This window comes from Pan troglodytes, chromosome 22 (assembly GCF_028858775.2).
Source record: "Pan troglodytes isolate AG18354 chromosome 22, NHGRI_mPanTro3-v2.0_pri, whole genome shotgun sequence".
NCBI classification, from domain to species: Eukaryota; Metazoa; Chordata; class Mammalia; order Primates; family Hominidae; genus Pan; species Pan troglodytes.
In genome coordinates, this window is record NC_072420.2 from 36,360,251 (window position 1) to 36,382,014 (window position 21,764).

A 21,764-nucleotide genomic window follows, 5' to 3' on the forward strand; every position below is an offset into this window, starting at 1 on the left:
GAGGAACCCAGTGAGAGGTAACTGAATCATGGGGTGGGTTTTTCTTGTGCTGTTCTTGTGATAGTGAATAAGTCTCATGAGATCTGATGGTTTTATAAATGGCAGTTCCCCTGCACAAGCTCTCTTGCCTGCTACCACGTAAGATGCACCTTTTCTTCTCCTTCACTTTCCGCCATGATTGTAAGGCCTCCCCAGCCATATGGAATTGTAAGTCCATTAAGCCTCTTTTTCTTTATAAATTACCCAGTCTTAGGAATTTCTTTTTCTTTTTCTTTTTTTTTTTTTTTTGTGATGGAGTCTTGCTCTGTTGCCCAGGCTGGAGTGCAGTGGCGCGATCTTGGCTCACTGCAACCTCGGCCTTTCGGGTTCAAGTGATTCTCCTGCCTCAGCCTCCCAAACAGCCAGGATTACAGGCACCCACCACCACACCCGGCTAATTTTTGTATTTTTAGTAGAGATGGGGTTTCACCATCTTGGTCAGGCTGGTCTTGAACTCCTGACCTTGTGATCCACCCAACTCGGCCTCCCAAAGTGCTGGAATTACAGGTGTGAGCCACTGCACCTGGCCCTCGGATATTTCTTTATAGCGGTATGAAAAGGGACTAATACAACTACTAAAAGGAACTTTAAAAGGACCTTAAGGAAGCAGCAAAAGAGCAGCTATTACCTCTAGGCTGAAGGACAGTGAAAAATTAAAGGAACCAAGGACGGGCAGAGGGACCTTCTACCTCCACTGAGGCTGAGGTTCAGATCTCTTCAGAGATTTTTGCCAAATGTTATTCTTGTTCATGCCAAGCCTGCCTTGTGGGAATGAATAAGACAGATCACCATTCCCTTCCCTTATTACTGATGAGTTAGATTGCATGGCAGAAAGGTCAGTATCCTCGGTGTCTGCAAAGTGCTTCTTTCCCCCTGCATCGTGAGGGAGGGCGCCACACGACACAACTGCAAGAGTTGAACTCCAAGAAGACTCTTGGTAAACTCATTATTAGAGACTTTTATTTAAAAGTTTTTTTGCTTTTTTTTGCCAAATATTTTTTTGGGCCAACATTTTTTCCTAATTTTTATTTGCTGCCACAGGAACTCACAAATGGCTGGTGGAGAAGCTTTCTGGAAAGCAAAGGCACGGGGTGGTCTGCAGAAGCAGGCCATCTGTTGTTGTGGGAGGCTGTGGGCAGGAAGGAGCTTCTGAGAAGTGACCAGTGCTGGGGAGAGCATGGCCTGAGGCAGAGCTGGGGCTCAGGTGCATGTGCCAGGTGCTACTGCATTGAATGATAATAACTAGCCAAGTCCAGAACTCAGCAGGGACGTTCCTGGCACTACACCACTCTGGCACCCTCTACTGATGACGTTTACATTCACCCAGCAGGCTAAGAAGAAATGTTTACAGGGTCCAGTTCCAGTATCACAAAGCAGAGCAGGGAAGGATGAATTTGAAGCTGAGAGACAATAAATTGACACCTGCCATAGATGGGGATTGTCATTCTCCCTCTGATCTCACTTCCAGTGTAGGTAAACCCTTCGCACCGGTGAGCTGTTATCAGAGTGTCTTCATCCATGAAAGGAACATGGACAGCCTGCTTCACCCAACTCCAGCTGCCAGTACTCAAGGGTATTTCCGGGCAGGTCAAAGAACATCACTAAACTTTCTAAATCGGTAACAGAAATATTTTCACAACGTCTTAGGTAGAGGAAAAAAGTCAAGAGGAGGACGTTCGTAAAGTTAGGCGTGCTCCCTTGAACTCAGTTTTCTTGTGCTCCCTTGAACTCAGTTTTCTTGTGCTCCCTTGAACTCAGTTTTCTTGTGCTCCCTTGAACTCAGTTTTCTTGTGCTCCCTTGAACTCAGTTTTCTTGTGCTCCCTTGAACTCAGTTTTCTTGTGCTCCCTTGAACTCAGTTTTCTTTTCCTCTTGAGCACTCAGACAGACTTTCCATCTTCCTTTCACAGTTAAAGTAGACCGACATGACTGGGTCTAGCCAACGGAAGATAAACAAAAATAATCTATCCCACTTCCAGGTCTGTCCCCCAGAAGACCTCTGGCACGATCCCTCCTGCCTTCTCTTTTCCTGGACCCACACACTGACTGCAGAGAAGATCTCAGGAAAGAGCAGAGCATCTAGGAAAGCAGCCTGTTTCCGAGTCACAACCTGGAGCAGGGCCTCCCTGAAGAGTTGCCCAGCTGGAAATATTCTCATTGGATTGTGAGGAGAGGAAGCAATACCCCTTCGTGCCCTGGTTCTGAAAACGTGATTCCCAGACCAGTGGCATGAGCATCACCTGGAAACTTGTCAAAAATGAAAATTCTCAGGCCCCACCTCAGACTTAACCAGAAACTCTGGGAGGGAGGGGCCCAGCAGTTAGGTGATTTGGGTGTTCTAAAGTTCAACAGTCACTGCCTTATTGGGCAAAAACACTAAATTTGGAGGGTTTTTTCCTTAAGGCACATAGACAACCACTCACATAAAACTCAAACTAAACCCTCGTCATAAAAACCTTAAACAAAGAACTTAATAACCAGTTAAAATGTGTCTGCCCAGTAACAGCCCTTTCCCAAAGCAGACCTCCTCCTTGCCTGGGCACTAGACTGCCTTTGTAGGACTAACATTAGCCACAAGCTTAGAAATTATGGTTTAGGAGTCATGCAGCTGCAGGCTGCCAGATTCTGACTCTCCCTAAATTGCTCCTAAGATCAGTGCTTGAGATAGTTTGCAGACCCTGCACTTGATGGATCAGCTGGCCCCACCCAAATCAATAAACTGGCTCATCTGATCTTGTGGCTCCCACTCAGGGACTGACTGAGTGCAAGAAGACAGCTCCAACTCCCTATGATTTCATCACTGACCAATCAGCACTCCTGGCTCACTGGCTTCCCCCCACCCACCAAGTTATTCTTAAAAACTCTGCTCCCTGAATGCTCGGGGAGACTGATTTGAGTAATAATAAAACTCTGGTCTCCCACAAAAATAAATAAATCAATAGGCTGAGTGCGATGGCTCACCCCTGTAATCCCAGCATTTTGGGAGGCTAAGGCCGGCGGATCACTTGAGGTCAGGAGTTCGAGACCAGCCTGACCAACATGGTGAAACCCCATCTCTACTAAAAAATACCAAAAATTAGACGGGCGTAGTGGCAGGTAATCTTAGCTACCTGTAATCTTAGCTACCCGGGAGACCGAGACAGGAGAATCGCTTGAACCTGGGAGGCAGAAGTTGCAGTGAGCCGAGAGTGCGCCATTACTCCAGCCTGGGCAACAAGAGCAAAACTCCATCTCTAAATAAATAAATAAATAAATAAACAAAATGTGTCTGCCACCTCACCAGGGATTGTTGTCATAACTCCATCATCCACAACACCCCTGAAGAGTCCACACATCCACAAGACCCCTGAATAGACCAGGCAGAGACAGCACTGGTGTTGCAGCCTTCATGCTTTTCGATGTTTCACTGTTTTACTGCCCATACTACCTATTTCGGATCTGCACATTTGTTCTAAGCCTGAATCAAGCTGATTAGAAGGTTGAAGGTTTATTAACCTCAGATATCACCTGTGACATTTGACTGGCAGCCAGAAAACAAGGGCTGTGTTCATTAATTGAGTTACTTTAGACAAGTGACTTAACCTGCTCACTTTTATTGCTTTCTCTGAAAAGTCAAATAATCCCTGACAGACCTGCTTTAAAATCACCTGCAGGAAAAAAATCTCAAAAAAGAATAAGACAATAGAATGCATTTCCATATTTAGAGATATTCCATATGATCGTTTTTACATTCATCAAAGTTTAAACAACAGAAAACACCAAGTGGTTCCTCTTCCACTCCTCACAACAGCCGTATACAGGAGACTTTGAAGAAACAAACTAAGTAAACTCATATTCAATGTAGAACTATCCAAATGTAAAGTTTTCTACTTCAGTTATTGACTTAAACATAACGTCACTTCTAGAAAAGTGTGGGTTGTTTAATTTCTCAAATATAAAGGCCAAATTTGAAAAATTTTCTGACAAAAAAATAATCATTTAAGGAAAATAGGAAGAAATAGGAGCATCTGATGTCAAAGGGATATTTTTAGTGAGCCACGTCGGTAAACCAGTCCTGCCAGGAATGTGGTGCTTCAAAGGAGAGACCTAGCATTTAGCTCCAGCTCTACACAAAGCCACATCTTCAGCACTTAGTTCAGAAGTAATTACCATCTAACTGGCACTGGGGTGGAAGGAGAAGAGAACTATATTCATCTTGTGATTAAATGGCAATTAGCAACTAAGTGCCTTGTAATAATGTGGCACTCACGACCTCTTCACAGCAGCTTCCCCTGCCAATACCACCAGCCTTCTGGGTATCAAAGCCCAGTACATCAGGGCTAGGACCCCAGGGAATCCCAAGGCTGACCTGCACACCAGCTAACATAGGTTGGGTGGAGGCACAAATTAGTGGTTAAGAGCATGGACTCTATAGCCAAGCTGCCTGGATTCCAAACACAGCTCCACCACTAGCAGTCTGCCAACTTGGTCAAATTACCTAAACCTTTCTGATCATCAGTGTTGTCATCTGAAAACTGCGGGAAATAGTTGTTTCTAAGATGTAGCTTGATTGTGAGGCTTAAGTGAGTTAAAAATGCAGAGCATTGACTGGGCACGGTGGCTCACGTCTATAATCCCAGCATTTTGGGAGGCTGAGGCAGGCGGATCACCTGAGGTTGGGAGTTCGAAACCAGCCTGACCAACATGGAGAAACCCCCGTCTCTACTAAAAATACAAAGTTAGCCAGGCATGGTGGCGCATGCCTGTAATCCCAGCTACTCGGGAGCCTGAGGCAGGAGAGTCGCTTGAACCCGGGAGGTGGAGGTTGTGGTGAGCCAAGATCGTGCCATTGGACTCCAGCCTGGGCAACAAGAGTGAAACTCCATCTCAAAAAAAAAAGGCAAAGCATTTAAGAGAGTTCCTAATACATGGTGAAGCCTCAGTCAAAAAAAGGCTAATGTTTCCCTAGGCTTCAGTAGCTTCCCCTCCACAAGCCTGGGATAGATAAACTCTTTTCTGCCAATGCATTGTTTAACGTTAAATATAATATTTAAATGTATTATACTGCTCCAAACAAAAACTAAACAAAACAAACATCTTTTCAGTCATGAATCCTGGTTCATCCTATTCCCAAGGGTCCACCTTCAGCTGTTCCAAGTTATGAAACAAATAGAAGCAAGTTTTAGGAAGCCCTGGACAGTAACTATTGCCCAAGAATAAGCCTGTGGATCTGGAACAGAGATTGAGAAGTCCCACCTCTCCAGCAGAAGTAAATGAGGATGGACCAACGTCATGCCAAAGTGAAGACACACGTGATCGTCTCTTGATGATCTACAACAAGGTAGCCTCTTAGGCTGGCATCTCCTCTTGTCAAAGTGATAGTGAATTTGATGCACAAACTATTTCCAAAATTAGTTTTAAAACATAAGTAGAGGATAAATCTGTTGCAAACCATAGCGCTTCTTTAAGGCTATTCCTCTGTAGCAGCAGGTGTCTATTTGCTCTCCCAGTTCTTGCCCGACTTTGCTCTGTGTCACAGAAACCTTCATTCCCCACACTCCTTGCTCTCTGGCTTCTAAGTAGTTTTGGCCAATAGAAGGCAATGGTAAGACTGGAGAGTCTTACGCTACATAAAACAGGACCCCCAACGGCGCCCACATCTCCTCTGTGGGCTGAGCTCCCACCAGAGAGCCCTTCACTCTGGGTTCTCAACTCCAGCCAGGCAGCCCCCACTCTGGGGCAGGGCGACCCCACACTGAGCAGTCCCCTAGTTTTGATATCTCATCCTTCCATTGTTCCTCCAGTCCAAGAGGTGGCAGTAGAATATTCTTATTGTGAATTACTGATTGCCTGGTGGTTCTCTGGTGGTTTCTCAGCTCTTACATCACCTGTATAACCAATTCCCTTTATTAAATTCCCTCTGTTTGAAAAGCCTAGGCTGGATTTTTGTTTCCTGAAGGGTTGGGGTCTCTGACTAATAAGCCATTAATTGTATTCATGTGTCATTCTCCCTCCATGATTTCAGTGTTAAAAGCACTGGAGTAGGAGTCAGGAGTCCTGAGTTCTGGTCCCAGGTCTGCCCCTAATTGACTGTGTGACCATAAGCATGCTTCTCTGTGCCTCAGTTTCCTGAGCTGGCTCAAGCACATTCACGGGCAAGCCATTTCACATTAACAGCAGAATCAGGACGAGGTGATCCAATCTGTTTTGGGGGTGAGGGAAGAGCTGCAGGGGGGCTTGGGTCATTGCTGCGTATGTGTTTGTATGTCTTATATGAGCTTGTAATTTCCCGGGGAACTCATAGGTACATAATTTCCTCTGTACTCATGATTTTCACCCTAATTTTTCACATTTAGAATTAAAAAGAGTTTAGCACATTAACACTGCAAAATAAGGACTGGTGAGGCTAATACTATCCCTATTAATACCCCAACCAAATTAGTATAAAAACACTGGATAATAAACATGAAAATATGGTAAATTCAGGGCCTCAGAAAGTAGATTTGTGTTTTGTTTCTCTTTTCTAAACTAGCAGTTCCAGTATGACTAGTTATGGGCCACACAGGAACATAGCCATGTAAAGTTCCCAGTGTGCTATCTGTAACCTGATCTTTTTAACTTTTTCTAATAATTAATAATTTTGAATTATTATTATTTGATATTAATGTCCATAACAGTTGTACTATTAGCCTTTCATTGATTTTAACCCAGAGTTGCAATACAGCACATACTTTTTTTTTGGAGATGGGAGCTCACTCTGTTGCCTAGGCTGCTATTGAACTCATGGGTTCAAGAGATCCTCTTGCCTCAGGCTCCCAAGTAGCTGAGATTATACATATGCACCATCATGCCCAGCTGCAATCAGTACATACTTAAGTCAGTTATCAATTCATGCCCTTTACTGAAAGAACATTTAAACATAAGACTATTTTTATATGCATGGGTCTCGTACATCTCACACACACACACACACACACACACACACACACGCGCTCAACTTTGAAAATATTTCTACAATGAAAACTATTATAAATTCTTTCTTCTCAGGCAACATAGTCCTAAAGTTCACCCAAAATATTCTATTTTCTTTTAACTCCTCACTGCCTCTTAAAAAAATTGATCTCTTCTATCAAAAGCAAAAGCCAATCCTGAACTATTCACATGTACCTTCCATGACCACTATGGTAGCACCAAACACACGTAGCGACTGGGTACTTGCAATGTGGCTGCTCCAAATAGCACTGTGCCAGAAATGTAAAAAATACACCACAGTTTGCACCCTCGATGTGAAAAAAGCATAAATTATATCATTAATAATTTTATGTTAATTGCATATTGAAAGTATAATATTTTGGATATGCTGGGATATACTGTTAAAATTAATTTCATCTGTCTCTTTACTACAAAATTTAAAGTTGCATCGCATCACATTTCTACTGGACAGCACTGATTCTACAAGTTAAGGAAAGAAAAAGGCACTTCTACAATTCTCTGCCTTTTTATGAGAATCTTAATGAAGAGGAGCAGTATTGATACATTGATGGGGTGGGGGTGGGGGAATGGCAGAACTTACAAGAAAGATGGATGTGCCTGAGTTTTAACTTGCTGACACCCGAATCAAGCTTCGGCCTATAGAGAAAATAACAAAGACCCAATTAATAGTGCTGTACACTGGAAACAACATTATTGTGTTAATAGCGTGTGCTGCCTTCAAATGTCCAAGACAGAAGAGCTTAAAGCATTTTATTCTTACTGACTGAAGGCTGAAGGAAGTAAGGACCTCAGAATTAAAGTTTCAGAGAATTGAATTGGCCCTTTGCTCCCCTATCTGATGATCATTCAAAAAAGTGTACATGTAAAATATGTCTTACAAATATACAGAAGGCTAAAGCCTTAGTACATTCAGAGGAGAATATCACATATATATTCTACCTCACATCTAAATAATTCCATTCATCATCTCAATCCATGGGCTTGGCATGGACCCTGGTACACAGTGTGTACTTAATGTTTGTGGAACTGAACTAAACGCACAACCTAACAAGCTTTACAATTACTGGGACTCGGGATCCAGTCATGCCGTTTAAAACAAGGAAGCAAAGATGCAGCTCCAGGAATTCAGAAATACAGTTGCAGAAATTACCAAAAACATGCCAAAGCTGGCTGCGCATGGTGGCTCACGCCTGTAATCCCAGAACTTTGGGAGGCCGAGTCGGGCGGATCACGAGGTCAGGAGATCGAGACCATCTTGGCTAACATGGCAAAAACCTGTCTCTACTAAAAATACAAAAAATTAGCCGGGCATGGTGGTGTGAGCCTGTAGTCCCAGCTACTCAGGAGGCTGAGGCAGGAGAATGGCAAGAACCTGGGAGGCGGAGCTTGCAGTGAGCGGAGCTTGCAGTGAGCAGAGATCGCGGCACAGAACTCTAGCCTGGGTGACAGAGCAAAACTCCGTCTCAAAAAAAAAAAAAATGCCAAAGCTATTAAAAGGATGGAAAGCTGAATCAAACATATTTGGAGAGCCACAGAGTGCCACGATGCCTTTCTAATAACTAATTAGGACCTTGCTTTTCTGCAGGGTGGTATAATAACCATTTGGCTAGTACTTTCAGGGGGAAAACGTCTCTTCACCACCACAGTCTGTATTCCTTTGCGTTCCTTTGTCTAGGCATTTTACACTTACAAATATATATATACACATATTTAAAGAGTGTATTCTTTTTTCCTTGAATGAATCATGTGGGCACTAGGGTGGACCTCCAGGGATTTTGGGTGGATGAGACCAATACAGGAATTGCTAATGTGGTTTCTATTGAATGTGATGGATTCATTAGGTAGAATCATTTGCTAAACCAGGAGTACTACATTTTTACTCCATTCATCTTTGTCTTTTGGATTCCAGGGGGTGACTCTGCCGACAGTGCCACTACGAGCTGAATGAGCAGCCTTGCTTGAAGAAGGTGGCTTCAGGAACAAATGTTGATATTCCTTGACTCTTGTGAGCTCCTACATTTCAGCCCTGGCCCCTCACCTTGAAGTTATTCTGAAGCTACGCTTCACAGGTGTGCTCTCATTTTCTCAGAGAATTAAAGGGATGAACTCCAAGGCTTTGGAAGTTTCATCTTCTCCCTGTCACATAGTATGTAACCTGGATGCAACCATCATGGTCTTTAAAAATCCCAGGGGCTGTTATTTATCAGGTGTACTAAGCTGAATAGCGACCTCCAAAAGGATATGTTTATTTCCAAACCCCTCAGGACCTGTGACTGTGGCTTTATTTGAGAAAAGCATTTTTGCACATAATTAAGGATTTCAAGATGAGATCATCCCGGATTTAGGATGGGCCCTAAATCTAATGACGGGTGTCCTTATAGGGGAAAGACAGAGGGAGTTTTGACACTGCTATGGTTTGGATATGGTTTGTCTCCATGGAAACTCATGTTGAAACTTGATTCCCAATGTGGCAGTGTTGGGAGGTGGGGCCTAGTGGGCACATCTGGGTCCCCTTCCCACACGCCAAATTCCCCTTTGACTTCCACCATGTTATGGTGAAGCTCAAAAGCCCTCACCGGAAGCCGAACAGATGTCAGAGCCATTCTTTGAACTTCACAGCCTGCAGAACCATGAGCTAAATTAACCTTCTTTCTTTAGAAGTTTCCCAGTCTCAGGTATTCAGTTAATAGCAACACAAAATGGATTAAAAACAGAAGCTCAGTTCCTTTTCAAGTAGGACCAGAAAAGTTGTCTAGTATAATTCTAACATAGCGCTGGAATCCGGTTCCCACTCCATCCCTCCAAATACACACACATTCACGCACGCTCCTTGTCTGTACCCATGAACCTCTAGGGAGTTCACCTCCTCCTACAATGGCATCCACCTATGGGCTCCCCTGCGAGTCTTTGGAGAACAAGAACTGTGTTCTCAACCTCCAAGTGGTCCCAGCACCAAGGGCCATATCCAGCACACACAGGGGCTTAATACTGTTTGCTAAGTGAACAAACAGAACTAATCTATGATTAAAAATGAACTCCCAGTAATACTTGTGTCTCAGTCCTAGTTCTTTCCTCAAGAGTCTACTGATTGTGCTTCTCCACTGCCAACATGACATCTGGGCATCGAGTCCATCATCTGACTTATATAGACTTCATCACATAGGCCACTGTTGAGCAGAGGCACAGACAGACAAGACCATGACGTCTTACGTGCATTTGCACATACCTTCTTTGTTCAAACTCCCACTCCTTCAAACCTCAACTCAAATGCAAGGACCACTGGGAATCCTTTCTGAATTTCCCTACACAGGTTTTACCTTCTTCTCTCATTGTATTATGGAAAACTCTTGGCATTGAAATCTAGTACACACTCAGTAAATAATGGTCACTATGGCATTTTTGTTGGTGGTGAAGGAGGTAGTGGTTTCAATATGATTCCCTCTGCTTGAAGTATTTCCCTTATTTATACCAATTATCTTGATTTATTGTAATTTATTTGCATGTCTTCTTTTCCCTCTACACTAGACGCTCCAATGGGTGGAAGCCAAGTTTTCCCCTTGAAATCATGAGTATCCATTAGGCAGAAGACACTGTAATAATAATAGTCTCAAAGAAAAATATGGTTTGTGCGTACTGTCCACCAAACCAGGCAACAGCAGAGTTTGGCCTGTGTACTAAATCCAACCATGGTCTGGCTTTGCACACTGTGCTGAGAGAATTAGAGAGATGTTAAGAGAGGAACTGGAGGTGGCCCCACAAAACCCAAAGCACTTACTATCTGGCCCACTACAGAAAAAGTATGCTGAACTGGACACTAAACACAGAAGCATCTGGCTTGTAATTTGACGGTGGCTTTAATTTCTTATACGATGACCTCACATTCGCTTACCCAGAAATTCTACCAAGGGCTCAGAAATGGCTTGGACCCTAGATTGGGCCTGGAGAGCCCTGATGGGACTAATGCATCCGCACACCAAAAGGAGGCAGTTTTGTGTTTTAAAAGCATCTGCTAGTACTTCAGATTTTAAACATTTCCTCTCCAGTCATTGTAAGTTGAGCCTCTAATTTTTAAAACATTATGAGTCAGGAGGAAGGAGGACTGTCTTCAGTTGCTTGTGGGGCCAAGCCTTCACCAAAACCACTTCAGAAAGCAAGTTCCTTAAAAAGGAACCAGTAACCAGGCTGAGTTGGTGTAGGAAGTGAAGCTGCAACACGAGGGTCAGAACACAGCACCGTTCGGTCAGAAAAAAAGATGGAAATCTGCCCAAACCAGAAACCCAAAGTGTAACGTGCATGTATACTCACAAGGAATGTAACGCTGGTGGGTCTACACTGCGTTCTAGGGCAAGTTGGTTTTGTTTTCCTACTTAGGGAAAAATTTGGTTTCCATGGGCCCTTTAAACTGGCATAGCTTTGTGTTTTTGTTGCTTTACTGTTACTTCTTTTTTATGAGTAAAACTTTTTTCTGATAATGACTGCATCTTCCTAAAAGCTTCTTCTGAGTTCTTATTTTCAAAGAAGCCGAATCCATCTTAATATTTTCCTGCCATAATTGCCCCAGGCCAATTTCTTCTAAAGGAATTAAAAATGCAAATCTAATATTCTAATTGCATAATAGGATAATCTTGGCAGCTAGATCAATACTATCTCCCACTGTCAATAATACGGCCGGGATGTGTGTATGTCAGAGCCCACCGGTCTCACTTTATCACTGGCCCCATGGCCCATCCACATCTATAAGATGTGACATTTTATTAGTGGCCTTCCATCAATCAACTCTAATTTGCGCATCAGAGAGATGCGTCTTGTCATCTCAGCATCCACGTTGCCCTGGGCACCAGACAACACAGAGTTGAAGCCTCATGTTTCCAAGGACTAAGTTAAATGGCAGGAAAAGGGTGGATGACAGCTCCACAAAGGATTTCTTCCTGGTGGCCATCTAATGAATTAAAAAGCAAAGAACCTACAACAAGTCATCTCAAAGAGGAAGACTCCAGAAAATAAGAATGTGGACAGCTCCCAAACCTGTCAGTGCAGCTACAAACCATTGCAGGCAGCACAGGCCTGCAGTCAGGAGACCTGGCTGTGAGGTCCGGCTTGGCCATTCCGTGCTGGGTCACCTAGCCTCTACCTGCCTCATTTTCCTCTCTTGTAAAGTAAGAGTGTTGACCTAGGTTGTTCCAACCTAAAACTTATTTGACTTCAAGCGTAGTAAAGATTGTACTCTGGCTGGGCGTAGTGGCTCACGCTTGTAATCCCAGCATTTTGGGAGGCCAAGGTGGGTGGATCACAAGGTCAAGAGATTGAGACCATCCTGGCCAACATGGTGAAACCCCATCTCTACTAAAAATACAAAAATTAGCTGGGCATGGTGGTGCATGCCTGTAGTCCCGGCTACTCTGGAGGCTGAGGCAGAAGAATTGCTTGAACCTGGGAGGCAGAGGTTGCAGTGAGCCGAGATTGCACCACTGCACTCCAGCCTGGTGACAGAGTGAGACTCCGTCTGAAAAAAAAAAAAAAAAAAAAAACAGATTGTATTCTGAGTAGCATGGGTGAAGATGTCTGTCAGTTTGATAGTGATCAGAGACATCCTTGATACTTCTGGGCAATTTGCCAATTAACAGTATAAACATCATAATTAACACTTATCATCCAAACTGTATTTCCATTAAGAAGTGTTTTTCCAATAGCTCTCCTTCGCCTTTTAAATGTTCTCAGCCAGGCACAGTGGCTGACGCCTCTAATCTCAGCACTTTGGGAAACTGAGGTGGGAGGAGCACTTGAGCCCCACAGTTTGTTGAGACCAGCCTGGGCAACATGGCGGAATCCCGCTTTTTTTTTTTTTTCTTTTTTTTGAGACAAGTGTCGCTCTGTTGCCCAGGCTGGAGTGCAGTGGTGCAATCTCGGCTCACTGCAACCTCTGCCTCCCAGGTTCAAGCAATTCTCTGCCTCAGCCTCCCAAGTGGCTGGGATTATAGGCGCCTACCACCACGCCCAGCCAATTTTTTTTGTATTTTTAGTAGAGATGGGGTTTCACCATCTCGGCCAGGCTAGTCTTAAACTCCTTCCTGACCTTGTGATCCACCCGCCTCGGCCTCCCAAAGTGCTGGGATTACAGGCGTGAGCCACCGCGCCCGGCCCAATCCCATTTCTACTAAAACTACATACACACAAATTAGCGGGGTGTGGTGGCATGCACCTGTAGCCCCAGCTAGCTGTGAGACTGAGGTGGGAGGGTCACTTGAGCCCAGGAGGTCGAGGCTGCAGTGAGCCATGATTGTTCCACTTGACTCCAGCTTGGGTGATAGAGTGAGACCCTGTCTCAAAAAAAGTAAATGAAACATAAATGTTCTCTCTGTAGCTGAAATTATTTTTCAGGTCTCAGATACCATACTATTTGGTTTAAAATATTTTGGTTCAAAATATTTGGCTCAAAAAATCTGCTTCAATTTACCCACCTTAACCAGAAAAAAAAAAAACTTGTATAAACTGTGTTTAAAAAATCATAAATGTCCTTAAACATAATTAAGCAATAGGGTATAACAAAACTTTAGGTTCTTATTAAATCTGATTTTAGGGAAGGCTAATTTTAAAGAGATAATCAGAACAAAGACTTAAATTCTTTGATGAACAAAATACCTTTCCAAATTTATGACAGCATACAATGTAACTCAAAATGCAATTTATTTGACTTTGGAGAAAAATGCTCTGTATGTATTTTACTTGTAACTGTAGTAAGATTTCTTGTTGATATGGTTCTTTGCAGTTTATTCAAATAACAATTATCCACTACATGCTGGGTACTGTGTAAGAGGCCTTCATATATATTTTTAAATTTGGTTCTTACAGTGACATTGGGGATTAGTTAAGACTGGCACTATTGTCCCCGAAGGAGAAAATGAAGGCTAGAAACCAGTAAGAGATGTCCCCAGAAATTATCAGCAATGTGAAAAGTGACAGAAGACTCAAGGATGAGTTTAAAAAAAAAAAAGGGGGGGGCAGGAAAAAAAAAGAAATATTCCTGAAAACTCGAGGCAGGCAAATTTTCCAAGAGGGGTAAGGGAAGGGTTTGCAGAAAGAGAGGGCGCTGGGGCAGAGGAAGACATACAAGCCCTCTGTGAAATACAAACCAGGGGGCTTAGTATTGATCCTTGGGAGAACACAAGAACTAATCGTTGCAGGTTGATCTTTGTGAGCTCGGGGAGGAGAAAACGGTGACTGCCAAGAGGCTCTTCCACAGTTACCCGATTGAATCTCGTTTCCTCTCCTGATAGGGTTATCAGGCGGGGGGATCATGGATCTGAATTTCAGCGAGGCACTTGACAGAGTTGCTCAGGATATTCTTATAGACAAGATGGAGAAATGGGGATGGGAGTAGGACACAGCTAAGTGGATTTGCAGCTGGCTGAACAAATGCATCAAAGTGTTGAATAAGAGAATGATGTCAGCCTGGAAGGAAAAAGAGCCTTGTGCTACAGGGCTCTGTTTTGGGCCCTGTTCTGTTCAGCAAGCTCATGGGTGGCTTGAACAGAATAGTAGAAGGAATGCCTGTTAGGACAGTGAATGACATCTGTATGGGAGGAACTGCTAACACATTAAATAAAAGAGTCAGGATCCAAAATGTTCTCATCCTGCTAGACCAATGACCTCAAACCATCGAGAAGAAATGTAATCGGAATGAATGTAAAGTCCTTTAATTGATTCCAAAATCAATAACACAAAAAAGGATGTGAGATTCTTGGCTTGGAAGCAGTTCATGGAGCGAAGACCTAGCCCCCTGGCACAACGTGCTCCCATAACATGTTGCAGCCACTAACAAAACTTAAGGGATTTTGGACTGCGTTAGTAGGAGCCCAGCGCCTCCTCCAAAAGTAGTTGTAATTCCACTACATGATGGACTGGTAAACACCCGGGTTCAGGTGAGGTGCTGCATTTTAAGACAAACAGAAAATTCAGAGAAGGGAAAAAATACTAGAGAAGATGTGGCTTTAATACAAGGTGAGAAACGGTTCATGTGATTGGTGACATTTAGCCAAGGAGAGGCAAGGTGGCAACCTTCTAATATTTGGAGAGCTGACATAGGAAGAATGAGAAAACAAAATCATCACTGCTCTACATGGATTAAGAGTTACAGAATTGTGGAGTAAGTCTCAGGGCAACCTAAACATGCAGTTGCCACACAAGCAACTGAGTTCCCAGCACTGAGGGGATTCACAGGCTCGGCTGGTGGGAGAAGCATTTCTTTTCAGAGTGAAAGTTGTTTTGCCTAATTCTACAGGACAAAATAATCTTGATATGTGCAGAAGTGTTGACAATGAAATTGCCATAAGTATTGCCTGCTGATTAAATCCAACATATATGCCTTAGCCAATTATGATTTCAAGGTACTTTGTATACATAGGGAAGGTGTAATGAAAAAGTAAAAATAACCACATCACATTGTGTTCCCTGGAGGAGCTTAAAAATCTAAAGACATATAAGTAATTTCGTTTAAATAAAAGACAAAATAAAATAATTATATTTTATCATAACAGATTGTAATAAAATAAATTATAATAAAGAAAGAGAAGCCACGCATGGTGGCTCATGCCTGTAATCCCAGAATTTCGGGCCGCCGAGGCTGGGATATTTCTTGAGGCCAGGAGTCCATGACCAGCCTAGGTAATATAGTGAGACCTCATCTCTACGAAAATAATAAAAAACTTAAAAATTAGCCAGGCATGGTGGCACACACCTGTAGTTCCAGCTACTCAGGAGGCTGAGGTGGGAGGATTGCCTGAGCCCAGGAATTCAAAGCTTCAGTGAGCTATGATGGCACCACTGCACTACAGCCTGGGTGACAGAGTGAGACCCTGTCTCTAAAAGAAAGAAGAAGAAAGAAAGAGCTATAGGATAAAGAAAGGATAAGAATTAATTTTAAGTTGAGTTAGAGGCTGATCAAAGAAGGCTTCACAAAACAGGTAGCATTCAACCTGAATGTATATTAGGTTTCCACCTCAAGCATCCAGGCAGCTCAGGTACAGCCCTGGTGAAACTCTAAATGTGGCCACCCTGCATCTTTTCCTGTATTTAGCCATTTGAACGGCCATCTTGTCTGTGCTGTTATTTCAAAGAGATTTTGTTCTCTGCCCATACCTGGCAACTTGACAGTTTAGATCTCCTTTGCTTCCTGCCTTCCCTGTCACCCTCATTGTTATGAGGGACTAGCCTTCAATTCTTCTGCCCGTGGTCACCTGTAGACACAGCCCTGGCACAGGAGTCGCATTCCATCAGTTTTACCATGTAAGGTAACCTGATCACAGGAAGGCCATTCCCTCACCATTGCCGTATTTTTGGTTAGAGCAATGCAGAGGTCACAGGCCTCTTTCAGGTCTGTCTGCTACAGGTGCCAGGTGGGGGTCAGTTAGACACTTGAAACAAGAAGGTGGAAAGATAGGGCCGGTGTGAAGCAGGTGGGCACTTCAGAGCTGGGCACTCAACCTTGGGGATTCCTTCAAGGGTGCAATTATGTTCCTCTCTCCTCCTGCCTAGACAAATGGCTTGTCATCCTTGGTCATGAAAAAGACACTTTACCTTTCAGGCACGAGGGCACATCCCACTCAGCAAGGTGAGCTAAGATGATACCATCTGCCACCCTCCTTGAGCTCTCCCCCTTCGATTTTGTGAGTATTCCTCCTAGCCCTTGAGGTAGTAATCCACACAGCAGTGGTTGCTGACATCACCAGGGTTGACAGGTCTCGGCCAACACACAGGCTCCCAGCCTATGGCTAAGTAACGTTACCCCCCAAGCTGTGTGTCTATGCGGGGCACTTCCCAGACACTACCAGCTGCTTAGACGTACAGTTGACTTCCAGTGGTTTAAACCCCAACCAGGACTCAGAGATTGTTGCTGCGTCTCTGTCTCTCCTCTATCATAATGCCAGCTGTGGCCTCCCCTGAGAGCCGACTATTTAAAAATTAATCACCATGTTTCATTCCACATAGAAGCTCCTGTTCTATTTATTTCTCCTTCTTCTTCAGATCCTCTCCAGGAAATCTGATGGAAAGAGCCATATGACTTGTCATTTTCTTCCTCTATAAAGTGGTGTGAAAATTACACAGAAGGTCATCAGGAGGCACTTCCAGTCCAAGACATCTCCTCCACCAACAGAAGGAGAGGGGGTGTTTCCAACAGTGGCTAACTGTTGTAAGTCTGATGCTCTTTGGGTCATTGACTAATGGTAAGAGTAGGTAGACGTCTAAGTGGCCTCAATCCTTCACTCTTCCATCTGTAGTCATACCCTTTGCAATATGACTTTGTGCCTCTTCCCATTAAGATGTGGAGTCTATTTCTCCATACGCTGAATCTAGCTTATTGTTATAATTTGCTTTAGGCAAGAGAATGAAGTGGGAGCGAAAGTCTGCCAGTTTGGGGCCTAGGTATTAAGAGTCCCTGCATGCTTCTACCTCACTCTCTTCGAATGTACTCAGCCTCCCTGAGAACAAACCCAGGCTAGCTTGCTGGAGGAGGAGAGACTGCTTGGAACAGAGACCTGCTATCCCACCATACTCTATCCATCATTCGCCATCCCAGCATAGCCAGCCCCCAGCTGACTCAGAAGGTGAATACAAACACATGAATGAAGTCACCTGAGACAAGAAAAACCACCAAGCTAAGCCTAGCCCACACTGCCAACCCACAGACTCATGAGTGAAACAAACGGCTATTGTTTTAAGCTACTCTACATTGGGGTGGTTTGTTATGCAGTATGATCTGATGCAGGCTCCATGGTTTATCAGTATAAACTTCCACATCGCCAGTTTCAAAAAAGCCACCACCTGACTCATCTCAAACATTCAGCAGGGTGATGGTGTCCCCATTTTTTTTTCCTTCACTTGATCTTCTGGAACCATTTTCTTGAGGCTCCAGGACCTAACGTTGAAACTGGAAGGAAAGGGTCTTGGGGGATGGGTTGAGTTGCCATACGTTTCCTTTTCACAAAAGTCCTTGCAAAGCATATTTCTTTTATTTCATCCTTGGATGGTTGCCTTCAATTCCTTTGTTTCATAAGCTTCTATTCTCCCAAAGAGCCGCGACAGCATTGATTTCAACCTATGATTGCCAGTGAAATATTAAACCCTATTGATTTGAAACTCAGGATTAGTTGCAAGTTGGATACTCTGCATATTTTGAAGATGGGCAATTCTATTTCTTCTAGTTGAAGAGTAATCACAGCCTCCTGGTATTCTTGTTTTTTGATGTAGAACTTCAAATCTGATTTCTTATTTGGTTCCCTAAAATTGTGAAATGCACTATGTTCACTAACTAATCACTTTACTCTTTCAAATGAAGCCTTCATACTTCTAAGTGTGCCGGTGTGAAAATACACATTTTCTCCATTATCTATACATTGAATACTGCCATTATGATTCCTCCACCTCCCCAAACATCAACAAAAATCTTACTGGCTATACGTAAAGATATCGTATTCTGAGTAGGCATTCAGTAGAATAACTTTTCTTTTACTAAGCAGAGTTTATCATTAGTTTGATGTCTACTGAAAGCATACCACTACATCTAAGACTCCCATTAGCTTGAAGCTCACCCCAGTACATGGCTACTACTGAAAATTTTTGTCCTAAAATGCCCTCCAAGAATAGAGCATCGGACTGCTGAAATAAAACTTCTCTGGATAACTCAAGACGGGATCTGCAATGGGTTGTCTGAAAACCAAGTTCATCTGAAGATGCAAAAGGCTAAAGACGTGGCGATCAATTGTCTCCCAATTCTTAATTCATAGCTGCATTAATCATAAGCCTCTCCAAAATAAAAACAGTTAAACATTTTGAAACAAAAGACATTTCAAAAAATGTATACACTGGCGAACATTTTTACTTAATAGACATATATCTATATAATAGCTGTATTCAACTTTAAAAGCTGTTACTCTAGTGTGTACTAAATAGAGCCCAGAAACACAAGGTCCCCTTCCCTCTTGCTTCACCAGAGGTCTCCCCAAACCCTGACCCACATTCCTTACCCCTCCCTAGTGTTCATCCAGAAGGGAGCCCAGTGGCAGAGCCAGCTGTCCCAGTAGCATAGGAGTAGGATGGAGTGAGAGTAAAGCCCTGGGGGAAGCCGCAGCCCCGCAATCCTCAGACTGTATTTTCCTCTGTCTCCCACACCACCATTCTATGACCTTCCTCCTCCTTCACACCAAGCTTTGGCATTACTTCTAAGATAAGATGTCTAGAAAGTGGAGCTGCAGGGGTCCCTTTTGAAATGTAGGTGAGATGTCCTAAGAACCTATTCCCAATTTATTCTTTGATCTATCCCTTCCTTTCTCAAGCAGCACTCAAAGGACCAGTCTGACATCTGCAAGCCCTGGCAGACAGAGATATAAACCTGTGATCCTAAGAGTATTCAAGGGAAGTCCTGCTGAACTTAGCCTTTCCCAACAGGCTCACAGATAAAAAATAAGCAGGTGAAGAGCAGACAAGCCCACTCACCATTGTCTGTGTAGCTATCAACTTGAGCAAATTAACAAAATATTAAATTAAAAGTAATGGCAAAACCCACAATTACTTTTGCACCAACCTAATAACCATTCAATTAAAGAAAGAACTCGGGACTGTAAGCAGTTCATCAAGGAGTCTTACGACATTGGGTTAGAAACACAAAATGCTTGTATTTCTCTAATTACTTCCCCCCGCCCTTTGCTCTGTTGAGTCTTCTTTTTATACTCCTTAATAGTGTCCTGGGTGGATTCCGTACCTTTCTAGTTGTTTAAAACGTGAAAGTGATAAGGCATTTAATGAAGGGCCATTGCAAACCTTCAGTCTCAATCTTGTTTTCAGTCGTATGCCCTCTGTGTAGACTTGAGTAGGACCTTAAATGCTGAAGGGTGGGGCAGTGAGGCAAACTCTGCTTCTGCAATGCCCACTGTCTACTCCCGGTTGAGCTCCTCCAGTTGATAGGAAGGGGCCGTGTCTCTATTCACTTATGTGACCTCTGATGGCATTCTCTCTCAGATGATTGCTGCAGCTGTACTGGCTGGTTGACTTGCAACTTCTCTGAGGGGCAGCATCTAAGCACTGTCTCTCTTATCGGAACAAGTTTGAATTCTCCAGCAGGCTCTGAAGGCTCTGTCATCTCCCTTCCCTATCTCCACCTACTGCACAATTCTGTGACATAGGATTCCTGGTTCTGGCTTGACCTCTCCAACCCCTTCTCCATAGCTCCCTTTACCAGGTGCAAATCCCATAGCCTTCTACTGCTAGGTTCCCTGTGCCCAGTGAACATCCCGCCTTGTTGGGTACGAGCAAGATGACTCAAACCCAGCTGTCATTCCGGGGTGTCCACTGACCCACAGGAAACCCAGCCATCCTTGCCATGTGGTTGGTATGTGGGCTTCCAACGCCTACCCATCCTGGTCCCCCCTCCATTTCCCTCCAATAGGCAAATCGGCAAGTCTATCACCTAAGCCAATGTCCAGCTTGGAAAGGCAAGACTCCCTTCCTTTCCCCCAAGGGCACCCCCAATTTCTTAGTACTACTTCCCCAGGTATCATCCCACTTGTCTTCATGGTGAGACTTCATTATAAAGACAGGAAGAGGTGATGGGTGGTGGCTGGTGGCAGCATTTTTGGTTCCACGAAGTTCTCTGTGGTGCAGATCTTGATGCCCTCTCTAGAATGTGGGCATTCTTGATGGCTTTTGTTTCAAGTCAAGCCTGTATTTGCTAGTTATGGGACAACCTAAAGAGTCTCACTAAGCTTCTTTGCATTTGTTTCTTAAAGCTTACATCACAGATAATAACAAACAGGGTAGTTAAACAACAGAAGTTTATCCTTTCCAGGTTCTGGAGGCCAGAAGTCTGAAATCAAGCTGTCGGCAGGTCCACGCTCCTTTTGAAGTCTCCAGGAGATGATCCTTCATTGCCTCTTGCAGCTTCTGGTGACCCCAGATATTCTTTGGTTTGCAGGTGCCATACCCACGCTCTGCCCCCATCCTCACATGGCCTCTTCTCTTTGCCTCTGTGTCCTCTCCTTTTCTCATAAGCACACAAGTAACTGAACAGAGGGCCCACCCTAATCCAATACGACCTTATTGTCATCCATTACATCTGCGTAAACCCTGTTTGTCATTTATTCGGCAATAAAAGTCATGCAGATTATTGGCTCAGAAAGGTGTCCCTAGATTCTTCAATTACCCTGGACCCAGGAATACCCAGCACCTCACTCCTGAGACCCTGACTCTCCACTCCCTCCAGCTAACATGTTGTAGGTGCAGGGACCCTGAAGGCCACCCTGGCTTTCACAACCAGCTCCTAGCAAGGGGAGGAGAAGCCTTCTCCCGTCTCTGAAAAGAGAAGCTATCTGTTGAGACACAGTGACATTCTCAGTATATTTTCCCACAAAGTCAGTGTTACCATTAGTCTTACATCTTCTGGCCCTGTTGGTATCACAGGACATGGCTCAGCTGGGCTTTAGTTAGCTGTCCTGGGATCCTGCCCTTCTTTCTTCGAGAAAGAATATTCTAATGCCCAAAACTAACTTCTAAATGTGCCTTTCCATAAGGTGGGGATTCCCTCTATTACTACTATTGGAGAAAGATTTTTTGTATAATAAAGAAATAAACACAGACATGTCCAACTTGACATATCAAGCCAGAGGAGGTGTATTAAAGGTTGAGGAGCTCATACAGGAAAACTATTATTCATCATTTATTCATCATTAAATATAAATTGTCATCAAAAATGTTTTAATATTTATT

The 21,764-nt window shown here is 43.7% G+C and overlaps 1 long non-coding RNA gene across 1 annotated transcript in view; it reads right to left on the minus strand.

The window, feature by feature from the left end:
• Positions 1–21,764, minus strand: part of LOC134809253 (uncharacterized) — a 355,314-nt gene that overhangs the window by 268,675 nt on the left and 64,875 nt on the right. Inside the window, exon 2 of the long non-coding RNA XR_010154519.1 lies at positions 7,591–7,646. This is a non-coding gene — a long non-coding RNA (uncharacterized LOC134809253). The remainder of the gene's footprint in view (positions 1–7,590; positions 7,647–21,764) is intronic.